This window comes from Prunus dulcis, chromosome 4 (assembly GCF_902201215.1).
Source record: "Prunus dulcis chromosome 4, ALMONDv2, whole genome shotgun sequence".
In the NCBI taxonomy this organism is placed as follows: Eukaryota; Viridiplantae; Streptophyta; class Magnoliopsida; order Rosales; family Rosaceae; genus Prunus; species Prunus dulcis.
The window spans coordinates 23,151,115-23,156,579 of record NC_047653.1 but is presented as its reverse complement, the minus strand read 5'-3'; positions in this window follow the sequence as shown (position 1 = coordinate 23,156,579).

Below are 5,465 nucleotides of genomic sequence, written 5' to 3'. Positions count from 1 at the left end.
TAATCATAAACTTGCGGCTGCACCAAGGTTAGCCTAGGTTGCCTACGTACCCTTATTAAGGGATCAAGCCACACGTAGCTCTTTATATAAGAAAACAGAGTTCAACCCATATGTAAGCACATGAATTAAATATTTCTTCACACTTTCCTAAAACCAAAAGCTTCAAACTCTAATCAATTCGCTGAAACTTAAGCAAAAGATATTGATTTTAGAATAATCTTCCACCCATCACATATGTGCATATACAAATACATATATATAATAGCTCATTACAGATAAGTAGAAAAACGAGAAAGTTATCAAAATAACGTTGGCCAGGTGAAACCTTAATATCAATATTAATGGTTTGATTAAAACATGCTTCAATCTTTCACATGTAAAAACATACTCATTACTTAAGAAAATAGTTGTGAATTGTATAAAATCCTTAAAACTTAGAAAAATTTTAATCATTGTCTCATAAATCTGAAAACATGTATTAAAACTTTCACCAATGAGTACCAAAATAAAATCATCAATTTTAGTTTAAAACATCTTGTTGAGATAAAACAAATCGGCAAAAAAAAATTGCATTATTGTTCAAATAAAAATTAAATGATAAATGCAAGCCAACATAGGTTGCCAAAATTTTTGGGATATCTGTTATGTTTCAAATTGGTGGATATAAAAGATAATAGGCCTAAAAGAGAGGTTGAATCTGATTAGCACTTTATATAGGCCAACTGGATAACACTCCCTTGAACAAAGAACACTTTTGAAGGAAGTCTTATCCAGTTGGCCTATAAAAAGGCTACAACAGAAAAAAGAAAAAAAAGAAAAAGAGGAAGCTGGCGACAGATTAAAAAAGGTTGCCGGAGAAATTAGAGCAATGCAAAGAAGAGAAAAAAATTGCTGCAGGTATATTGCCATCTCTATTTTCTTTTCTATGTTAGGCATAGCATGCCACAAATCCATGGGTGAAAAACCCCGAAATTACTTGGATGCAAATCCATGGATGAGAAACCCTAAAATTATTTGGATGCAAATCCATGGTTGAGGAACCCCCAAATTACTTGGATGCAAATATCCATGGGTGAGTAACCCCAAAATTATTTGGATGTAAAAAAATCCATATGTATGAGAAACCCAGAATCTCTGCGGATGAAAGAAATCTAGAAAAATGGGTTCAAAGATCCATGACAATGAGCAAACAAAATGGGTCTTTACTTTCGTCTTGTTATTTCTCCTTCACTCTGCCTGAATAAGCTGCAAATGAAAAACGAGAAGTTAATTCTCTACCACCAAGTGCAGCAAAGGAAAAAAGAATTGAAGCAAAGGTGCTGCGGTTTATTCCTGTAGCAGATGCAAATAAAAAAAAGGAAAGAACATCAACTATTTCCATATAGACATAACCCAAAAAAAAAAAAAAAAAAAAAAAAGTATGAAGGGGCAGGTCCCGTTGCACAGCCCACTCTTCCTAGTTTGGTGTTTGTGTAAAACTGTCAAAACAAAGGAAGGAGCATAGCCATGAAATCCCAAGTTAAATAGACCCATTAGCTACAGACCCATTTGGAAATGAGGAAGTTTAGAGGAGAGGCCACACACAGGCCATGTTTTGCTTGAAGTATTCATCCTGTGTTTGTATGCCAACAAAACAAAAAATGGGCAGCAGAGAAAAGAAAGAAAGAAGGCTTGAAGGGAGGGGGGGAGGCCACGTTGCAGACTTATGAATTTACTTTGGAATTGTGTTTGCAAACAAGCAAAACAGAAGAATGGGTGTTGGTTTGTGAACAGGCAAGGAAAAAAATATTTAAAAAAAGTTGAAGAAGGAAGAAAAGTCAACAAACAAAACAAAAAAGGGAAGAAGAAAGTGGCTGTACGCCACTTTGTTTGAATGTGCATATGTACAAAACAAGGGATGTAGGCCAACATGGAGGAAAGTAGAAGATGCCAGCTAAAGGGTAAAACGAGTATTTAAAAAAAAAGGAACAAGACTCACGGTTTGTTTTCTCTCCCAGCTTGCTTTGCACCAGCAGACCTGTTTCGAAATTTTGTTTGATCGTTCGAAGGGCTAATATGAGATATTTGTGTTAATCTCAAGTACTACAGATAAATATGGGAGTTGCAAAGCCTGGTATATTTGGAAACAAACTCTACAAGAGTTTCACAGTTATGTAGTTGGCTTTAATTGGCGGGAGCTTCTATAGTGAGTGGGAAGTTATAAAGGGTGTTTGTGAGGGGTATGTAAGAGCCGTTGGATTTCATCCAACGGTGAGTTTTTAAAAGAGGGTGCATGTAGAATCGGGTTGAAATCTAACCCGTTAGAAACCCAACTTCAGTTCTTCCCCTCTTTCCCTCTCTCTGAAAAATTGAAGAACACAATCTTCTCTTTTTGAATGTAAAGCAAACCCACAATTAGAAGGATCCAAATCTCCCAAACCGTATAGTCACTCGATTGTCATTAGCTCGTTGGGAGGCCTGCGATCTATGGTAACCTGGGTATTACGAAGAATGTCTCTTACCTAGCTGTTGCCCTGTTTTGATTCTATGGCTCAAGTGAAAACCCCTTCTCTTTTTCATTCAGCTGACAAGATTCCAGATGAAAGCAAAGTAGCATATCTCTTTTTGTAGCTAGAAGCCGCAGCAGCAGTTGGTCCTCGATTTTGGTAGAGATGGAGTCTCAAATACCAAAGAGTCTTCTCTAATGTCCACCACATTCTTTCCAGCTGACTGACTTAAGAGGTCCCGATTGATTTTGAGAGGTAAGTTCACTTGCTGAATTGATTTTATTGGGTTTGGTTGATTTTTTTGTGAGGGTGGGAAATTCGTCATTTGTGGCATCAATAATGCGTCATTTTTGGAATCAATAATGTGTCATTTCCTTATGAATATTCAATATACTTAGTTCATTGTTGTTGGTCGGGGTGGAAAATTATGAAATGTAGGTAAAAGAACCTAAACTTAGGCTTAATGACATTAGGAGTAAGCATTTGGAGAGGATATTGGGTGAAGTTCTGTAATTGGTGGTTTGAATTACATTTGTGTTCTTAGTTGAACATATTGGTTCTAATGTTATTTTGAACAGATTATTTCACAAGAGATGACGTAACTTATGAAATTTTGCTTGCGTTTTGTGTAATTGGAAGTTAGGCTATGCGTATTTTGTGTCAATTTGGGCAATGTTTTGTGTAAGTGGAATGCATTGATATGTTGTGATGCAGTAATGAGTGAAGAAGGATGTGAGGTACTGTCAGAGACTCAAAAAAGTTTGCAGGTGAAGTTGAAGTTGCTGAAGGATGGACCAAGTAATAACGAAGTTGGAGGGTCCAGCTCTCAAACACAATATATGAAAGACCATAAGAGAGTGAGGTGCAAAGGAAGGTCGAAAGGAGTAACGGGAGCAAAGGAAAAGGCAATGAAGCGAGGGATTAGACACTGTCGGGAGTGTGGACACATTGGTCATGATAGAAGACAATGCCCAGCCTTGAACACACCGTAAGATGCTAACACTATTTGTAATAGCATCTAAAATTTGAATAGGTAAAATTTTTATGTGCTTGTGTTTGATGTTTATGCAGGACATCACCGTCGAACAACGACGAATCAACTCCAATACATCGTAGTGACCCATTATTCGACGATTTTGACAGGATGCACGGACCAACTGAATGATTTATATTTGTATTAGACGAAATGTGGTTGTTATGAAGATTAATGACATGTTATTGATGTTTAAAGATTCAGTTTTTGAATATTATTGTGTTTTTGTTCATGTCCTCCGATGAGCTCTTACTATGTCCACTGGTAATTGAAATGAAAATTTGCTTGGTTTCATTCGTCCATGAAATTTGGAGACATGTTAATTTTACATCTTCTCCCTATTTATAAATTTTCAAAGACATTTGATAAAGTATGAAATTTTGAGTTATGTGAAGAAGCAATGACTTTTACCATGTAAAATGGCCAGTTTAGGGTGAATTATGCTTTAACAGAGATTCATTTTTCAAATCCTCAGGCTAATGCAGCATTTCCAGCAGTTACTCTGTTGTTTCCATTACCAGTAATCATTTCCAGCAGTAGCCACTTTTTCCAACTGGTTAATAAGGGCACGATTTTGTACACTTTTGTAACTGAAGGATACTTGAAGCACTTTGTTGGAACAGAGCAAATAGAAAGCAGCGTGTACAAAAAAAACATAACATTGCAGCCAATTACATTTCGATACTGAATGACAAATATTAAAGGGTACACTAACTTACATAAATACTCATAATTCCACACAGAAAAGAACATTTGATTGCAAAACATATTATGTGCTCCCTCTTAGCAATACCACGATCTCCCCAACCAACTGAACAACGGTAGCCACAATCACTCGGTCGTACTCGTCAGCTTCTTCTTAGCAGGTCTCACATGCTTATGGCCACTCATATCCCTAGTGATATAGACCAAATAAATCTTCAGCAATATTTGGAATTTTATTATATATATATATATATACCATAAACCATTCACTAAACAATGTATAGCACATGTTATGTTACTTATGACTCACGTGTCAGTTTTTTTTTGAACACATTACTACGCCAGCTCTTTAATGTAAATGGACATGATAAGGAGCATTTACTGATTCCCTGCTTGCTGTGATATTGACTGCTTATTGAATAATATGTCCGTATTTTCAAAATATAATGTTACACATTATAACACATGATGACTTGCAATACATAGTCCCAATAATTATATATGAAGCAAATGAAACTGATATTTGTGTTATTTTAAATTAGATAATGACATTAAGGGAGTATATGTGCAATACCACGGTCACCCTCAACCAACTGAACAGCGGTAGCTGCAATCACTTACTCGGATCGGTCGGCTTCTTCCGAGCAGCTTTGACGTGCTTATGCTCATTCATGTCACCCCCATCGTCTAGTATCTCTCTCACAGCATCAGGGGACACATAGTTCCAATCATAACTTGTATGAGTTGTTGCCGCAAATGCTCGGAATTTGTCGAATCCTTCGTTGAATGCCAACTCCAGTTCACTATGGTGCTCTTCGCATCGCATATGGTTCATCAAACAACCTTTCATTTCATCATTCATTACTGTATCCAACTCCTCAGCTTTCAGCTTCCTTTTATGACTCAGCTTCAAGTACTTGTTCTTTTGGGAGAACGCTTTGTTCACTCTAATGTTAAGATCAGCCAAAATTGCCTCGTCTTCAACACATTTCTCGTGCCATGAATTGATCAGTCTGGAATTATAATCCAGCTTGGCACTGACTGCATGTATTGCCTCTAATGGATCATCGGAGTCCCCCTCACTCCCAAATGATGTTGAAAAAGGAAGGGGACGGCGAGTAGAATGTGGAAATAGAACCTGCGACTCCAATTTGTCATCTTCGATTGTATTGTTGGCGCCTGAAGAGGTTGACATGCTTGAATAATCCTCTTTGTTTTGGGAGGATGAGGATTGCATATGC